The 20507-nt window shown below is 40.7% G+C and overlaps 1 protein-coding gene across 5 annotated transcripts in view; it reads left to right on the top strand.

The window, feature by feature from the left end:
* The window catches only part of NCOA7 (nuclear receptor coactivator 7), a 151966-nt gene that overhangs the window by 28406 nt on the left and 103053 nt on the right, over positions 1-20507 (top strand). The window lies entirely within an intron of this gene.

Raw genomic sequence — 20507 nt, forward strand, 5'->3', positions numbered from 1 at the left:
GCCACAATTACATATCTGAAACCCTAAAACTGCTTTTAGACTGTTTCCCCTTCCACATTGCCTTTTTCCTCCTGAGTAGTTAAATAGCCAATGTTTTCTTTGTGTGCTATCTTATGTGGTTTCATAATCCTTGCATGACTGTGTTTGGTAAATAGTCCTTTGTCAAACCTGTTTTGTTAACGTTTTGCTCTTTAAGTTTAACATCAAAGTAAAGTTTAAAATACCCTATTTTAATAATTTTTGATCAAAATTAGTGATTTGAGGGTCACCCAGTCTTTCCTTTCTTATAATTTATCTTGAAATATGTCTGTGTAACTCTTAAGTAGAGGAGTGGATTTAATACTGCTATTAGATAGAGTAATTCTGGATAAGACCTGATGAAGTTTTTGGATTTTCTGATCCTGGTCCACCTGGTTTTCAGGTGCTTCAGGACAGTTTTATACCAGTTGTTAAATCTAGATTGAATGATTTGTGAAACTTTTTCACAAATAGTTTTGCAAATAATTTATATATGTAAAATTAGTATATGTCTATATTAATTTCTTGATCCCTGACAGATCTGGAAAACCAAATGAAAAACTGAATTACTAAAGCAAATTGTGCGTTCTGTGTACTATTTGTACTGTCTACAATTTATACTATCCTCTGGGGTGACTGTCATGTGTCATTTGTTACACACTTGCTGACTCTTCCTTCCCCTTGTAGTTAGAATGCAAAATTTTCTTTAGTATTGCCACACAGGGTTCTCTTCTTACACACTTGCTTGACATTATTTGGCTTTTGTGATTTCCGAGTAGGTCCTTGTATGCTATTGGTTGAGGGTTCTTTGAAAGCATTTTTTCAGGATCAAGGGTTAATTGAAGATATCCGAAATACATCTGTAGTTGAACCTAATGGTGTTTTGTGAGAGGTTTACTTTTCCCCTCTGATAAGGTGTGAGAGAGCCTGGGAGTAAACAGTGAGTAATATAAACACAGACACAGACCAGGTGTTCATGTAGGTCACCTCCCCTATTCCCTGGTTGTCGTGAAAAGCAGAACTGCTGCTCCCACCTCCGCTTTCCTCTTAACCCAGCCTTTCAGAGCAGCAGTAGAAGCCAGCACCACCTCTGTCATCATTCTCGGTGACAATGGATGCAAAGTGTAGAACATTTCTTAGGTCCCATCTCCAGCCTCTGCCCTGGCAATTCTTCACCCTTGAACCTCTGACCCAGAAGCAGAACACCTAGTGTTTGCAATTCACTCCAGTGTATAACCTCTGGCAAGTTTTCTAAGCTTCCTTTACCTTACATTTCTTCAGTTGTTAAATGTAGCTAAAAATAACCAACTAACAAGATGGTTTTGAAGAAGGAGACATCCCAACCAGCCAGAACTGTAGAGAAGCTTAAATGGAACCCAGCAAGGAGGGCCAGAGCTGAACAGCTGGTCCCCTTATTCTCTTTTCCATGGCAGAGGAGATTTGAACCCATTGTATAGCTTTCTCTATTGTGTGCATAGTACACTTTGTAGCTTTTGCGTTCAAGTAAGGAATGAAACCAAGATGGCTGTGAAAATTGAGGGTAATATATGAACTGTACCTGGCACAGTGAGTACTCACACATTCCTTTAATAACAAATCATTCCTGATCACCTAATTTTCTTTCTTTTTTTTTTTTTTTTTTTTTTTGAGACCGAGTCTCGCTGTCGTCCAGGCTGGAGTGCAGTGCCCGGATCTCAGCTCACTGCAAGCTCCGCCTCCCGGGTTTACGCCATTCTCCTGCCTCAGCCTCCCGAGTAGCTGGGACTACAGGCGCCCGCCACCTCGCCCGGCTAGCTTTTGTATTTTTTTTAGTAGAGACGGGGTTTCACCGTGTTAGCCAGGATGGCCTCGAACTCCTGACCTCGTGATCCGCCTGTCTCGGCCTCCCAAAGTGCTGGGATTACAGGCTTGAGCCACCGCGCCCGGCCCTGATCACCTAATTTTCATCTTGACATCCCACTTTCAGCCCATGAGCTGCTCCTATTGTTCAGATCAGGGAAGAAGGAAAAATTGTGACAATCCAAATTGGAATCATATCATTTCCCAAAGATAATTTGCTATAAGCACAATTGGTTAGGCTCTGGTATATAATGAAGTAGAGTTATATAGTCAAAGGGCCTTGAGAAATCTAACAGCCTTTTATTTAACAGTTGGACCCTAAGCCTATGAAGGTGAAAGGTCCCTGATAGGCTGGCTCTATCCCAGGGTACTTTTAGATATATTAATTGGTAATCAGAGCCTCACCACTTGGGTGGCTTGACAAACCGTCATGTCTCAGGTTGGCGTGCCAGTGATACTGACCCCCTCGGTCCTCAGAGTGGCCAGGCAGGGATTGCATTTGTCAGAGACCTGGGCTGGTCATCTTTAGCTATGATCAGCATCTTACCCCAGGGATGAGTAGAAGTATTATCATCTTTGTGCATGCCTTGGTATGAAAAAGGCTTTTGTAAAAACTGATCCAGATTATCTTCACACCAAATATCTGATTAAAAAAATTCATCTCTAAATATAATTTGACTGCTATGGGAATTTATACTCAAAGGGGTTGAATAACTTCACTGAGATAAAAGTAGGCATGTCAGGATTTGAACTCAGGTCTTCCCTTCTTCACCCGGAGCTTATGCTCTGCAGTGCTGCCGTGTGCCACTTTACTGGCAAAACGGGGCTTGTAGAACACAGGTCACTTGACCTGCTGCTACTCACAACATGGGTTGCATAGATTTCTGTGGGCAGTCCTGACAGCTGAACATTAATTTACACCAGTGTAAATTAATTAGGAGAAATGCATCATGGGTTCTAAAGATCTAACTTATAAGTGACCTTTTCAAAAATAATTTGTTTATAACTTGACAACATCCCATAATCCATGTCTTATCAATTTATTCATCCATAATATGGTTAATGTCAGAGTATCAACCTACCAAGCCAATAGGAAACATGCAGTCTGTAATACTTCACCTGTGTAAGTCAGGGTGTTGCATTACAGTGATCCACTTTACTCCCTAAGATTGCATCTTGTCCGAAAAGAGTAGATGCCCATGATAGAAATGAATGCAGAAATAATTCTGTGCAAAAAGCCTTCCTTTGCCTTCTTGGTCAAATACAGAGTCTGAGGTCCGGTGGAAGGCATCACGTGGATGGATCTGGGTAGTTGATCTGCAGCACTGGTGGAACACAAAGGGGTACACTCCTTGTCTCCAGCCCCACAGAGGCAGCCTTTGAACCCTAGGAAGCAGCCATCTCTTTGTGGTTTGCCAGTGCCAAGAATGATTATACCACGTGGGTGGAGTGGTGTGATGCGAACTCTTGCCCTTTCTTTAGTTAACCGTAGATTGTTTTTTCCTGCTGGCCAAGGACTGTTAGAGATTTATCATCTTAAATCATCTTTAGTATGTCTGACATTTGAGGAGAAATTTATTACCCATTGTTGGATTCAGATACTCAGTCATAGCACAGTTTTAATTGTGTTGATACATAAAAAGCAAATAGAACAGTTTTAAGTACTTGCTAAATGTTAGCTTTATACTTTCTTAATATTTGGTCATTTTATTCTATCAGTTTCACTATGCGTACTGATTCTAATACAAGTTATTAATAATAGCAGTTGTTGGTACTTTATGAAGTAATTTCACAAGCATTCTCTTTATCCTTAAAATGATCCTACAAATAAATATAAATGCAGGTAATGAATCTGTTGTTCAGGAGGTGAAATAACTTACCCCAAATCACTTAGCCTTTAAATGGAGGGCCTGAGCCCCGAATCCCTGTCTGCTGTGTCTGTATCTCTGAGTGTTATTCTTCATGTTACCTCAGTTAACATTGCACTAAGTATTAGTGTCTACTTTGTCCGAAAAGGGGATTAGAACATGCTGTTAGGGCCAAGCATGGTGGCCCATGCCTGTAGTCCCAGCACTTTGGGAGACTGAGGCAAGCAGATCACTTGAGGTCAGGAGTTTGAGACCAGCTTCGCCAACGTAGTGAAACCCCATCTCTACTAAAACTACAAAAATTAGCTGGGCTTGGTGGCACAGGCCTGTAATCCCAGCTACATGGGAGAAACTGAGGCAAGAGAATCACTTGAACCCAGGAGGCGGAGGTTGCAGTGACCCGAGATTGCTCCACTGCCCTCCAACCTGGGTAACAGAGCGAGACTCCATCTCAAAAAAAAAAAAAAAAAAAAATGCTGTTAGCATCATAATGTGATAAAAAGAAAAAAAAAAAAAAAGTATATGGGCGTGGAAGGAGAATGTTACAGTTGACTTTACCAGAAACATTATTGGATTTCAATTTCAAAGCACCATCCATCTGAGATGAAGCGATCCACAGCACTGCTCAAGGACACTCTCTTGCATGATTTCTGTAGCTCTTATTTGTTTACTGGGTTTACAGTCAATCTCCCCGCAAATGGACATCTGGAAGGTGGAGACTCTCCGATCATTCATTGTTCTTTCAAGAATATTCTTTCATTCTAGATGATCATTAATTCAATCGTTCATTATTCTTTCACTATTCAATAGTGGCTGGCATACAGCAAGTGTTAAATACTTGTTGATCAACTGACAGAATATTCAAAACAGTTTCCTAAATGTAGGATATAAATGGTTTGTGAATTGTAATTTTATCACAACAAATTTTCAGTATTCAACAATTTTATTAATCTTAAAATATTGAGAATATTTCAAAACCATTTCCTATGAAAAAGCTGCTAGTACCTTATTTGACAGTATTACAAATTACTAACTAAACTTTGCATGAGCTGTAATGTTAAGGCTTATGTTTTCTGTTTTTTCCATTGAGTTCAGACCAGGCAACTCTTAAGTGAATATTTACGAATTGCTTGACATTCATTACTGGGAAAAATATCCATGGTCAAGTTTTATCTGCTAATGTTTTCAGGAAATCATTAACTTTTTTCTAAAGATTAAAAAAAAAGTTTATAAACATTCAGCCATTAATAGTTAGACTCATGCTTTTGCTTCGTTTTGAGGAACAGGCTAAGTTACTTAATTATGTGTAAAATACTACAAGCTGTGGGTTATAACCCATTAGGGTCTTATGAAATCAGTTTAGTGGATACAAAACAGCATTTTTTTTTAAAAATGGAACAGAACAGAATAGATTAGACTGGACTAAGGTGGACTGAAATAGAAAATATCAGAATGTGTTGTATGTAGTAAGAATAAATATTAGTTCATGAAAACTGTATTTTAAATGTTTATAAGTATGTTCATATTGAATCACAGTTTAAATTTTTTTTATTATGGGCCAGCATTAAAAAAATGACCACTTGATTTAGATGATTCTTTGATTGTTAGCATATTGGGAGTGAGGGGTTTTTTATCATTGAAAAATGAATTTATTTGAAAATTATTCATCTAACACACACTGGCTGATTGGCAGCTGTCCATAAAGTGCCCATTCAGTAAGTGTACTTTCCCACGGTACAGTTTAATGGGTTCCTGTAAACCGATTTCAATGAATAAGCACAAGCGTGTTTCTGTTTAACCTGAAATCTCAGATTGATTGGTCATTCCAAATCCTGATTCAAGAACAGTAAAGTCATCTCACAAAACCCCCAGATGGAACTATTGTGGTGAAACTTGGGAGACTTTTGCTTTTGGACCTCCTGCAGGTTTCTTCTCTGTAGAACTACTTACTAGTGTGGGGCTTTGGGTCTAGTTTTCCTCAAAATGGAAATAATAGTAACTACCTTATAAGGTTATTGAGAGGATTGAATGAATTAAAATATATGAAGTCTGTAGAATAATACTTTAAAAAATAAGCACTAAACAATTTTCATGTAAAAGCTTGCTACCTAAATGGCGAATACAGGAATAAATGAGAAAAAATATGAATATATAGATAAAACTGTTGGGTAAATTTCAGGGAGTTTATAAATCCCCTAAAACTTGTCAGTAAACCTGCCCTAGTCATATCTTTCAGTGAAAGGTCCAATACTCCAGGCTCCAAGACAGATTCCAGGGAAAGAAAAGTGATTTAAACTGTCTCCTCTCCTCCCCCTCCTTTTTTTTTTTTTTTTTTTTTTTTGTTCCTGAGACAGAGTCTCGCTCTACCGCCCAGGCTGGGGTGCAGTGAGGCGATCTCGGCTCACTGCAAGCTCCGCCTCCCAAGTTCACGCCATTCTCGTGCCTCAGCCTCCGGAGTAGCTGGGACTACAGGCGCCCGCCACCATGCCGGGCTAATTTTTTGTTGTTGTTGTATTTTTTAGTAGAGACGGGGTTTCACCGTGTTAGCTAGGATGATCTCAATCTTCTGACCTCGTGATCTGCCCGCCTTGGCCTCCCAAAGTGCTGGGATTACAGGCGTGAGCCACCACCCCCGGCCTCTCCTCCCTTTTTATTGGTGTTGCTGACAGCTGAGGAAGACTTCAGCTCAACTGACTCCTGGATTTGGACTTAAACTTGGTACTGTTGGCTTGAAACAACTTTTGTCNTTTTTTTTGTTCCTGAGACAGAGTCTCGCTCTACCGCCCAGGCTGGGGTGCAGTGAGGCGATCTCGGCTCACTGCAAGCTCCGCCTCCCAAGTTCACGCCATTCTCGTGCCTCAGCCTCCGGAGTAGCTGGGACTACAGGCGCCCGCCACCATGCCGGGCTAATTTTTTGTTGTTGTTGTATTTTTTAGTAGAGACGGGGTTTCACCGTGTTAGCTAGGATGATCTCAATCTTCTGACCTCGTGATCTGCCCGCCTTGGCCTCCCAAAGTGCTGGGATTACAGGCGTGAGCCACCACCCCGGCCTCTCCTCCCTTTTATTGGTGTTGCTGACAGCTGAGGAAGACTTCAGCTCAACTGACTCCTGGATTTGGACTTAAACTTGGTACTGTTGGCTTGAAACAACTTTTGTCATATTGCTGTGGACTGAATGTTTTAACCACCCGCCAAAATTCCTATGTTGAAACTCTAAATCCCCAATGTGATGGTATTTGGAGGTGGCTTTTTGGAGCTAATTAAGTCATGAGGCTGGAGCCTTCATGATAGGATTAGTGCCCTTATTAGAAGAAATACAAGAAAGATGCACACTCTCTCACTACCATGGAAAGACACAGCAAGAAGGTGCCATCTGTAAACCTGGAATTTGGTCCATCCAGGAACCAGATCACTCCAGCATCTAGATCTGGGATTTCCTAGCCTCTGAAACTGCAAGAAATAAATGTTCGTTATTTGAGCCACCCAGTCTATGTTTTTATTATGAGCAGTGCAAACTGAGTAAGACACACATGTATTTGAAACCTTTCATGGTTGCTGGTACAGCGACTCTTCAGCAGGAGAAAATTGAGTTCAGAACCAGAAAATGCTTTGTGTGCTCCCAGCTCTGAAGCTTCATAGTTTATACTTGCAATTAAGCTGTTGGGGATTTTTGTAGAAATTTTCCTTTCTTTTCCCCTAAAATTCACATCTGAAAATTCCAAACAATCTTCACCCCCTCTGCCCTCATACGTCAAGTGCTAATTGCATATCCTCCTACGCATCTTGCTGGATTAGTATTCCTGGGCAGAGCTCAGATATGTCACTTATGTGTTCCCTCTTCTTTCTGGCATTTGAGGTTCTGCACAATATGCTCCTTCCTCCCCTCCTGTCTTTATCTCTTGTTTTGTTTTTCTGTGCATTTCTTATTACACTTTGCCCCCTCAGAACTATGCCTTCTGTATACAAAGAACTACTCTTCTCTATACTCTCCTTAAATATAGCAATGTAGATATCACTCTGTCACACCCATCTTTAATTGTGACGCTGTCTTCTTGAGGCCGTTCCTATTTTATTTCTCTCCCCCCACCCAACACACATAACTACATGATCCCTCTCTTGCCACTGGACTGTGAGAGTGTTGGGGGACTTTCTTATGCCTGCCTTTGGGGCCCTTAACACAGTTTGTCTTGAGATACACCCAGTAACACTCTTATCTCTGCCTTATTTGTCTGTTGTCATTTATTGTCAGGTCTTTTTTATGTTTATCTTTCTCACAGGGTCTAGCCCTGTACCCAGCACCTACCAGTCATTCACTACGACTAAATAGCTAACATTTGCTGAATTTACCATGTACCAGAGACTGGTGTTCTCATGTAATCTCATAATTACCTTATGGAGTAGGTCCTGTTATCATCCTGATGGCAGATAAAGATGTTAAGCCTATAGATGTTATGTAACTTGCCCAAGGTTACATAACTATGTAGTGGTAGATCCACATCTCAGCCCAGGTATGCCTGACCTCACAGCCCACACCCTTAAATCATTATGGCTGTATATGTCAGTAAGCTATGTTGAATTGAATTTTCTAGAACCTATTAGTTCTCAATCTAATTGGGAATCACTGGCCTAAATGGCAAAATGGTTAGAAATATATTTAATAACTAAACGGATATTTTCTGATTGTCAGTACAAAGGTATTAGGAACTTTGGAAGAAACTAGAGAAGCTCTACTCTACCAGGGAAACGGGAATTCCCTACATACCAGCAAAAAATGTCAGCAATCTCCAGACCTTACGTTTTTGGAGTGTGGCAAGCATGTCTCTGTTATTGCCTCTCTAGATTCAGAGTTGGAGGCCCCAACAAGCAAAATTCTCCCAGCTTGGTCATTTCTATTGTAAAAGTGAAGACCTGATTCTTGAGCCAGCAGGCACTTGTTCACACATATTTACTTCCATTTTTCTTTATCATTTCAAATCAAGTTTGCACAAACAAAATGGTTAGGGCTTCAGGTTTTTTCCGCACTCATTTTTGTGGTATATTATACTAGTGAACATTCAGCAGCCTTGCCTACTTGTTTTTATGTTTTACTTCTCACACATAAATGAAAATGGTAATGAATGAAAAGGAGAGTGGTCAAGGTTTCCAAGACGTAGCAAGATACAGGTTGGCTCATGGTTTGCAAATGTGATTTACCACCAAGTAAACTCAAGTCAGATGTGTCAACAACATGGAGCATGTAGAGTGTTCTAGGCCCAAGAAAAGAAGATGAGTTAGCTGGATTGGGGACCTCCTGGGTCTCTTCCCAAAGCAAGACGGGATCTTGTATCTAAGAATATGGTGGAGACCAAGAAAAGGGTCTTTTCTCAATAATTCTACTGTTAGAACCATGCAACTGATTTTATTTGGAGAGTCAAAAATGACTTTTAGGTGGGGACATCATGGACTGAAATGATAAATGTAGCTTGACGGTCATGAGACAAGAATTGTTCAGGTGTGGAGAACGGAGAGTATGAAGTAAATTTAAATATAGAAGAACCAGAGAACAAGACTATTAATTACAACAACAAAAATGTTATATGGTATTTATTAGTGTACTTACGGAATACTTGACAGACTAGATGGCCAAACTTTGACCATTTAAACTTAGGAAGCAGTTAAATTAGAGGCTATTTATTCATGTTTTAGATATTCTTTTTTTTTTTTTTTTTTTTGAGACGGAGTCTCGCTCTGTCGCCCAGGCTGGAGTGCAGTGGCCGGATCTCAGCTCACTGCAAGCTCCGCCTCCCAGGTTCCCGCCATTCTCCTGCCTCAGCCTCCCGAGTAGCTGGGACTACAGGCTCCCGCCACCGCGCCCGGCTAGTTTTTTGTATTTTTTTAGTAGAGACGGGGTTTCACCATGTTAGCCAGGATGGTCTCGATCTCCTGACCTCGTGATCCGCCCGTCTCGGCCTCCCAAAGTGCTGGGATTACAGGCTTGAGCCACCGCGCCCAGCCGTAGATATTCTTTACTATATTTTAAAACTCAGTGATTTTTCTAAATCATTCTACGTCTTTTTAAAATACAATTTGCACACATATTTTCTGAACAAATCTGTTCTACAAAGAATAGAATCAAAATTGATTGGCCCAGTGCGATGGCTTATGCCTGTATTCCCAGCACTTTGGGAGGCTGAAGCAGGTGGATCACCTGAGGTCAGGAGTTCAAGACTAGCCTGGCCAACGTGGTAAAACCCTGTCTCTAATAAAAATACAAAAAATTAGCTGGGCAAGGTGCTGGACACCTGTAATCCCAGCTACTCAGGAGGCAGAAGCAGAAGAATTGCTTGAACCCAGGAGGCAGACATTGCAGGGAGTTGAGATTGAGCCATTGTACTCCAGCCTGGGTGACAAGAGCGAACTCCATCTCAAAAAGAATTATAATTGATCAGCCAGACACAGTGGCTCACACCTGTAATCTCAGCATTTTGAGAGGCCTAGGTGAGAGGAGTGCTGGAGACCAGGAGTTTGAGACCAGCCTAGGCAACATAGTGAGACCCTGTCTCTACAAAAAAAAAAAAAAAAAAAAAACCAGACATGACAGCACATGCCTGTAACCCTAGCTACTCAGGAGGGGAGGTGAAAAGATAGCTTGGGTATTGGAAGTTACAGTGAGCTATTACCATGTCATTCCAGCCTGAGCAACAAAGCAAGACTGTGTCTCAAGAAAAACTCAACAATTTTTTATAAAACCAAACCACACATAAAATTGATTGATCTTACTTTTGAATATGTAGAGTGACTTAAATCAAATCACTGTCATGGATAATTTGAGTGAAGTTATTAATCATTCCATTAATTTTTCCTGTGTATGTGAGAATATATTACTGTTGATTATGGCACCTGTGGTGCATGTACTTCACGATTTAGAGCTAGAAGAGCTTTTGTTATAGAAGTTGCTTAATACATAATATAAAGCAGATGAATTTTGATATTTCAGATTAATTTTGTTAGCACAGCAGAAAGCTGAACGGTAATTTGGTTATTTTATTTTCAGAAGGTAATTGCAGCAGATGCTGGTAAGGTCACTGGGGACTGAGCAATTTCCATTTCAGTGGCTCCATCATCTTTTTTTTTTTTTAGGGGGTTGGACAGGGAGGTAGTTCCTTCTACTGTGCCAAGTCAACCGCTGTCACTAGACAATGAGAGAAATTTAATTTTTTTAAACCATAACTCTAAGTTTATATAATCTGGATATTTTTATTTTAGAAGGGTAGGTATATTTTAATTGTAAAACAGGTATATACACACATATACATACATATGCAAACATATTTTCTTTGAAAAGAGTATGGATTTTAAAATATAAAATTAGTTGTAAGCCCACATATATTCATATTTAAGCACACTTTATAAGAAATGGCGTTATTTTGGCTGGGCTCGGTGGCTCACACTGTAATCTCAGCACTTTGGGAGGCCAAGGTGGGCGGATTGCCTGAGCTCAGGAGTTTGAGACCAGCCTGGACAACACAGTGAAACACCGTCTCTACTAAAATAAAAAAAAAAGTAGCTGGGCGTGGCGGCGTGCGTCTGTAGTCCTGGCTACTTGGGAGGCTGAGACAGGAGAATTGCTTGAACCTGAGAGGCGGAAGTTGCAGTGAGCCAAGATCCCACCACTGCACTCCAGCCTGGAAGACAGAGCAAGACTCCGTCTCTAAAAAACAAACAAAGAAAAGAAATGTCATTATTTTAATGAATCATTGAAAATGTAAAATTATAAAATTAATTGGGTTACAAATCCAACATATGTAATCTTTACCTCCTTCTTCCTGTTTGTTTTTAATGCATAGGAAAACCTTTCTGGGATTTTGAATAAAGACCATTTTGGTTTTTATATTAGCTGATGCAACTAGATATTTAAGACTTCTCCCAGTTCTTTCATGTAATTAAATGTAAGAATTTATGTAATATTCTTTATGTTATGAGGAGAAACATATGCATTGCTTGCATCTCAAAGAGACCTTATGTGCCTGTGCCTATTAAGCCCAGAGGGTAGATTAGTTAACAAAACAAATATGATCCTTGCCGTTACAGGGAATACTTTTCACAAATACATTGTCTTAGTTCATTTTGTGTTGCTTTAACAGAGTGTCACAGACTGGGTAATTTATAATGCACAGAAATTTATTTGGCTCACAGTTCTGGAGTCTGGGAAGTCCAAGAACATGGTGCCAGCATTTGACAAGTGCCTGTATGCTGTATCACCCCATGGTGGAAGGTGGGAGGGCAAGAAAGGGTGAGAGTGGGCCGGGCACAGTGGCTTATGCCTGTAATCCCAGCACTTTAGGAGTCTGAGGTGGGCGGATCATCTGAGGTCAGGAGTTCAAGACCAGCCTGACCAACATGGAGAAACCCTGTCTCTACTAAAAATACAAAATTAGCTGGACGTAGTGGTGCACACCTGTAATCTGGAGGCTGAGGCAGGAGAATTGCTTGAACCCTGGAGGCAGAGGTTTCGGTGAGCTGAGACCGGCGCCATTGCACTCCAGCCTGGGCAATAAGAGCGAAACTCCATCACCAAAAAAACAAAACAAAACAAAACAAAAACAAACATTGGTGAGAGTGAGCAAGCAAGAAAGCAAGAGAGGGCCAATCTCCCTTTTTTTGTTTTGGTTTTTTTTTTTTGAGACAGAGTCTTGCTTTGTCGCCCAGGCTGGAGTGCAGTGGCGCGATCTCAGCTCACTGCAAGCTCCTCCTCCCGGGTTCACACCATTCTCCTGCCTCACCCTCCCAAGTAGCTGGGACTACAGGCCAAACTCACTTTTATAAAAATGCACTCTTCTGATAACTAGCACACTCCCACAATAATAACATTTATCCATTAATGAGGATGGAACCCACCTGGCCTAATCACCTCTTAACAGTGCCACCTCTTAATTCTGTCACAATGGCAATTACATTTCAACATGAGTTTTGTAGGGAATATTCAAACCATAGCAGACAATAAAGAAGAACATAAAATCCACGTATCATTATAAATGGCTGTATTTACTATGAGGGAAAACAACAAGACATCATAAAAGAGAAGTGCAAGAGTAGTGTCCACTTTAGACACAAGTTATGTTCAGGACCTTTGGAGAAAAGGTCCTTTAATACTTTAAAGGTCATTTAATACTCATGTGTTAATGACTTTTAATGATCTTGGGTACAAGCAGGAGTTCACCAGATAATCTGTGTGTTTAGGAGAAGGGATAGGGAGAGAAGGAAGGAAGGGAATATTCGAGGTAGGGAGAACCCTTACATGAAAAGTCCTTAAAGTGACAAAAAGCTTGGCAGCTTCCTGGATCTGCAAGATGGCCGGTCTTCCTTGAACACAGTGCTTTTTTGGGAGAAATGCACAGGCAATGTGAAGAGGTAGGCTGAGGCAGGTCATGCAGGGCCTTTTTGGCCATGTTTAGGAATTTGGATTGATGGATGCTAGATGGATGGAGCTAGATGGGTGGAGGTGCCATTAACTGGAATAAGAAAACTGGAAAAACAAGTATTTTGAGAGAGTATCTCAAGAATTTAATATGTTAAGTTTGAGATGCTTACAAGACAACCACTAAATACACAATTGGGTATGTGTAAATCTGGAGTGAAAACAGGAGGCTGAGGCAGGAGAATGGCGTAAACCTGGCAGGTGGAGCTTACAGTGAGGATGGAAATTTCAGAGTTGTTGGCCTCAGACATGGGAAAGGATGAGATCATATAGGGAGGGCATATAAAGTGAAAAAAGAACAGAACTAAGGAATAGGAACAGAATTGGAAAATTTCAACATTTGGTGGTCTAGTATAGAAAGAGAAGTAGGATGAAATGCAGAAAAGATAGAATCACTGCAGCTGAGAGAAGAGAGAATTTCAAGGAGTGAATGATCAGCAGGTTTGCAAGTAGCTGAGAGGTACATTAAGATGACTGCAAAGTATCCATTAAGATCGACACTTGGAGGTCACTGATAATTGATTAGATAAAAGCAATTTCAGCACAGTGGTGGGAGAAGCCAGTTTGATGTGAATAGGAGGTAAGGGAGTGGAGACCAAGCTTCTAGGCAATTCTTTTGGGAAATTGGCTGGGAAGGGAAGCCAAATATTCAGGCCTTGGCAAGAGGAAGATGTGGGAGTCAAGGAATGGTGAGTTTTTGAAGATGGAAGAGGAAGATGAGATATTAGAGCATGCTTGTTGGCTAATGAGGGTGGTCCATTAGAAAGGGATCCCTCAGGGATGTCTGCTTGAAGGCTGATGGTTACGTAATGCCATGAGGATATTAGCAAAGCAGTGAGGCAGGCGAGGAGCCATACTGGGATACATGCACCTAGACTGGCTATCTAGGGCCTGTAATATGTTTTAGTTTTATTTGTGTGGATTGGTGGCACTGTGTGCTCTCTTTTTTGATTGCACACTCATGCTGTGCCAGGAGATTTACAAATATGACCTCACTATGGTATTAGTTTTCTCATTTTTATAGGTAAGGAAACAGGCTTGGAGTGGTTTAATAACTCCCCAAGTTCCATAGCTAGCAAATAATGGAGCCAGGGTCTCTTCCTACTTGTATCTAATTCCAAAGCCTTTATTCTTAGCTGCTACCTCCAAAGTGCCCTTTAAATAGAATGTAAAAATAATTAGAACAGTGTCTTCCATAAGAGAATTTTAATTGTAATATCTTAGATGAAAACATGAATTTAGAAATTTTAGAATTTATATTTAAATTTTAATCTCTAAAATAAAATTTTAAAGTGTAGATATTTTCCATAAAAAATTTTAAAACATTGGTAGCAAATTATTATAGTATGTCCTCTTTATAATCCATGTCCAAAAGTATTCGAGCTCCTGTTTTAATTTTTTTTAGTAGCACTTTACATATTATTTTAAGGGACAGATGTACAATGCTAGGAGTTAGAGCACCTTGGTGGCATTAAGTTTTAACTTATTAACAGGAATTTTAAAAATAAACTATGTGACTGAATTTTAATATATTAGTGTATTAGTGTAGTCATGCTATTATAAGTGAGGACCGGCCGGGCACGGTGGCTCAAGCCTGTAATCCCAGCACTTTGGGAGGCCGAGACGGGCGGATCACGAGGTCAGGAGATCGAGACCATCCTGGCTAACACGGTGAAACCCCGTCTCTACTAAAAAATACAAAAAAACTAGCTGGACGAGGTGGCGAGCGCCTGTAGTCCCAGCTACTCGGGAGGCTGAGGCAGGAGAATGGCGTAAACCCAGCAGGTGGAGCTTACAGTGAGCCGAGATCGCGCCACTGCACTCCAGCCTGGGCAACAGAGCCAGACTCCGTCTCGGAAAAAAAAAAGTGAGGACCAATCATGTCTGTTTTAAATGAAGGATGCTAATCTTAAGGCTGTAAGCAGTGACGTCTGTGTAGGAACTTGATATGCAGTGGTTTGTTGAGAATAGTTGGGTGTGCTGCAGCATCCTCTCCTACAAAGGAAGCCACTAGCAAAGACGTTCCTGTGTTTTTTCAAGTAAACAACCTGTGGTGAAGTGGTTATGTCTGGGTAGATCTGATAACAACTAGTAAATTTCTTTTCCTGCATTCACAATTCTAATTTAGTGCACTGTTTCACAGTGGCTTCAGCTTATAGTCATATCATATGAGGAACTTCCGTCCCCCTGTAAGAGTATAGAAGTACCAGGTAATATAGTAATAATGCCCTGGGATCCTAGAAGTAATTGAGAGATTAGAAAGAAAACACAGCATTTTCTTTTCTAAGTGTCAGGTTCATGTTAACTTGGTATTTTTCTTCTTCCACTTACCTCCTTAAAAAACAGGCACCATGCCTAATTTCAGAATTATAAATCTTTTAGTCAAAATACGGAGGTCATGCTAGATTTGGAATCTCCTCTGCCTTTGACAAATAGAACGTTTTCAGCCTGGACTTGAACTTTTTGAACTATAATAATGTCTCAAGGACCCTCAAGGCTGCTCATTTCTTGTCTGAAAAACTCTTGTTAGTGGGAAGTTGTTTTTAAATCTTTGGTTAAATTTTATTTTCTTTCAGCTTATTCTATTTATTCCTTGTTACTTCAAATCCATACAGAATAAATCCAATCCATCTTTCATATATTATCATTGCATGTGTTTAAAGACGACATCATGTTCTCCCTGAACCTTTTCCAGGATGAGTATCATAAGTTTCTAAATCTCTGCACCTAAGATGGAGTTTTCAGATTCTTTGCCATCTTGATATGACCTGATTAATGCAAATATAAGAATATTAGGCCAGGCAAGGTGGCTTACACCTGTAATCCCAGCACTTTGGGAGGCTGAGGTGGAAGGATTGCTTGAGGCCAGAAGTTCAAGATCTGCCTGGGCAACATAGTGAGACCTTGTGTCTACAAAAAAAATTTTTTAAATTACCAGGCCTGGTGGTGAACGCCTGTAGTCCCAGTTACTGGCAGCGGCCTAGGGGTTGGGGCACTGAGGTGGGAGGATTGCTTGAGCCCGAGATGTCAAGGCTGCAGTGAGCTTTAATCATGCCACTGCACTTCAGCTTGGGTGACAAAGTAAGACCCTGTGTCTATATATATATTTTATATATGTGTGTGTGTGTGTGTGTGTGTAGTTATCCTTTACTTTTATTAATAAAGCATCACATTTCATTATTATGTTCACAGCAATTATGCTCATAGTGAGGGGGGAGAAGTGTTTTTTCATCTGAATTGGAATTTTGTCTTGTTTGTTTTCTATTATTCTATTTTCCAGGAATTTTGAAGCCTGATTTTTAACATTAAACATATTTTCTCCCTAGATTGCGTAAGATATGCAACTTGAATAGCGTGTATTATGTTCTTATCCAAGAAGTTGATTAAAAGGCTGAATTGGAAAGCTTTATTCATTATGGCTTATTAGTACTGTCAGTACATGAAATAGTTATCATTAAGTATTTCAGTTTGCTATAAATCAGTTTTCTCCAGGTTAACCAAATTCTCTAGTCCGGTTACTTCCATCTTACCTTAAGAAAGGTAGTGACATTTTCAGGGGCCTTAGTGAAATCTTTCTATACTACCTCCTGTGACTGGCCCATCAATATGCCAAATCTAGTCCAACCAAAACAGATAATTATGTTCATTTAGAGTCACTCATTTTACTCTCCCTCTAGTGGTTCCTGGAAGTCAATAATTTGTCTTCAAGTAATCACAAATGATTAATGAGCTATCAGTTTATTTTTCTGAAAGTTGATATCAAGCTACTCAGTGTGTCATTTCCAAATTTTGTATTTCTTTTGAAAACCGGTTTTTTTTTTTTTCCTACTTCCAATTTTCCTTCTCTGTGATTCTTCTGAGATGACTGGTAATGCTACTGCAACTCAGAGGGTTGCTTTAACAGGACTAGAGACTTCATCCTGGATTTCACTTTCTTCTTAGCCATGGATATGTCATCCTTTTTAATTTTTTGCCTATTCTCTTTGCTAAAGCTGAAAATAGGATTGAACTAGACCTGTTTTCTCTCTCTTACAGCTTCACTTCACCCAGTGGGCCTATTGCTTCTTGCCTCTTCAGCCTCTCAGCATCCCTATAATTTTCTCGTTACTTTTCCTTTGCATTGTTTACAAACTTCTGCTAACGCTGAGCTTTCACTTTCTATGCTTGTTCCTGTAGACTTTTGTCATTTGCTTTTTGCTTTTGTTTGAGCTCTATTATGTGCCTTCTTGCACTCCCCTATATGCCTACCCATTAGAAACTTGAGTTTATTGGGCCTTATTTGTTTCTTGAGATGCTTTCAGCATTGGTTCTTCCACAGACTCATTTGTGATGGAGTTGACAGAATTTGTTTTAGAAGAGCATATTATCCCTCGTGAGCCATTTCTCTTATAGTCTCTGGCCATGAGATCATACACATCCATGTCCTTGCAAACATTTGTAGGAATGCACAATCTGATGTAATAACAAAATGCTTATATAGTAGCAGCAATGGGATAAATACTGGAAACGAGGTGACTGCCAAGTGCTGAGGGTATAGAGCAGAAGAAATGACTGCTGAAAAGATGCTGTATGTCATAAAAGAGGTGACTTGGCCGTCTTGAGATGTGAGTAAAAGTTTGCTATGAGGAAGGAAGAGAGTTTCAGGCAGAGAAGAGACAATGTGCAGATGCATGGGCCCATATTAGTGCATGGGATTTACCTGTGACTGGGAGACGGAGAGAGATTCCTTATAATCTTTGAGAGACGTCCATCGTTTGGGTCAGTTCTTTGTTTTTTTTTTTTTTTTTTTAAAAAAAAGTGCCCATTGTTTCCCCGGGTTGGGGAAAGGGGGGGATTTTTTATTTTCCTTAACCCCCCCCTCCCAAGTTCAAGCAGTTCTCCTGCCTCAGCCTCCCCAGTAGCTGGGACTACAGGTGGGTGCCACCACTCCTTGCCAATTTTGTATTTTAATAGAGACGTGGTTTCGCCATGTTAGCCAGGCTGTTCTCGAACTCCTGACCTCAGATGATCTGCCCACTTTGGCCTCCCAAAGTGATGGGAATACAGGCGTGAGCCACCATGCCAGGCTTGTTTGCGTCAATTCTTTCACAGTGTTATCTGCTGTATACTTCTGTATCCTCCTTTTGATCGACAGTTAAAATCTTCACCTAGAAAAGAAGAAGAAACATCATTGATCCAGATCTACAAGATTTCTACCAGGAATTTCAAAGGCACTAGGGAATCATTTCAGGTTTCTTCTGCGACAGTCAATCTCTTGATCATGTGTCTGGACAATTTCCTCTTGAGTGATGGTTATAATAATTTTTAGGAGGCTCTCTACCNGTTTGCTATGAGGAAGGAAGAGAGTTTCAGGCAGAGAAGAGACAATGTGCAGATGCATGGGCCCATATTAGTGCATGGGATTTACCTGTGACTGGGAGACGGAGAGAGATTCCTTATAATCTTTGAGAGACGTCCATCGTTTGGGTCAGTTCTTTGTTTTTTTTTTTTTTTTTGACACAGAGTGTCACTCTGTTGCCCAGGCTGGAGTACAGTGGTGCAATCTTGATTCACTGCAACCTCCACCTCCCAAGTTCAAGCAGTTCTCCTGCCTCAGCCTCCCCCAGTAGCTGGGACTACAGGTGGGTGCCACCACTCCTTGCCAATTTTTGTATTTTTAATAGAGACGTGGTTTCGCCATGTTAGCCAGGCTGTTCTCGAACTCCTGACCTCAGATGATCTGCCCACTTTGGCCTCCCAAAGTGATGGGAATACAGGCGTGAGCCACCATGCCAGGCTTGTTTGCGTCAATTCTTTCACAGTGTTATCTGCTGTATACTTCTGTATCCTCCTTTTGATCGACAGTTAAAATCTTCACCTAGAAAAGAAGAAGAAACATCATTGATCCAGATCTACAAGATTTCTACCAGGAATTTCAAAGGCACTAGGGAATCATTTCAGGTTTCTTCTGCGACAGTCAATCTCTTGATCATGTGTCTGGACAATTTCCTCTTGAGTGATGGTTATAATAATTTTTAGGAGGCTCTCTACCACTTTGTCATTTTGTACGCTAAACCTGCCTAACCCTACCCAGGTCAAATTTTGGTTGCTTTTATTCCCCTGCTAGGGAGCCCGCAAATACTTTACTCTCTTTTAACTACTTAAAGGGTTAACAAAACAAGCAGTAAATTATTTTATTATTTGCTGGGCAAGAGGACACATACAGGTTCATTGATAATGCTCCTTAGAGATTGAAGTTTGCACCCTGGATAGGGGAAATGAGCTTGCAGCCTGGAGAGAGGAAATGAGTCCATAAGGCCACAAATGATTGGTTTTAACTAGTTCCATTTTTCATGGGGCAGTGAAGGCCCTTAAGGGCCTAGCATACCAAGGATGCTCAAAGATCATAGTTTAATATCAGCTTTGGCTGGTGGGCTGTTCAAAATTCACAGCCAGTTACAGTGAAACTCAGCACCAAGCTTACCTCCTGGGGAAGTGCTGCTACAAAGTGGATATTCTTTGGCAGGACACAGGAAGAACCGCTGGATCTCTCAGCCACCTTGTTATTTTCTGCAGCCTCGACTGCTCTGGATTTCAGGTCTGTGGTACATCGCCACACTGTTGTGTCACAGCATGGCATGGTCTCCAGATCTCCTTTCTTCCCTGCCGTGTGTTCTGCCCACCAAAATCCTGTTACTGGTTTCAGTTTCTCTCTGGAACTTCAGAATAGTTTTCTTTCTTGAATATTATGTAAGTTATTTTTCAACTTCCAGAAATTATGCTTAATGAAACATATATTCAAAATAAAACTTCTGCTCCAATTTGTCTAGCTGCAGAGTGAAACTGTTGGCACTAGAAATTTGTGAATTTGAAGTCATAAATTGTAAGTGATTTGCATAGTTTAACCTCATTGAAGAGAAAATGAGAAATTAAGAAAAAAGTGGAAACCAGGACAGATAAATTTGCTTATTATGAAAATCACACATAAAACAGTTGAGCAGGCAGACAACTAAAACTCTTGGAAATAATGGGGCTGGCTGGGCTTGGTGGCTTACACCTGTAATCCCAGGACTTTGGGAGGCTGAGGTAGGCGCATTACTTGAAGTCGGGAGTTTGAGACCAGCCTGGCCACATGGTGAAACCCTGTCTCTACTAAAAATACAAAAATTAGCCAGGTGTGACAGGCTCCTGTAATCCCAGCTACTCAGGAGGCTGAGGCAGGAGAATCACTTGAACCTGGGAGGCAGAAGTTGCAGTGAGCTGAGATCACACCACTGCACTCCAGTCTAGGCAACAGAACAAGATTCTGTCAAAAGGAGAGGAGAGGGGAGGGGAGGAGAGGGGAG

Source organism: Rhinopithecus bieti, unplaced genomic scaffold (genome assembly GCF_001698545.2).
Source record: "Rhinopithecus bieti isolate Rb0 unplaced genomic scaffold, ASM169854v2 scaffold_65372, whole genome shotgun sequence".
NCBI classification, from domain to species: Eukaryota; Metazoa; Chordata; class Mammalia; order Primates; family Cercopithecidae; genus Rhinopithecus; species Rhinopithecus bieti.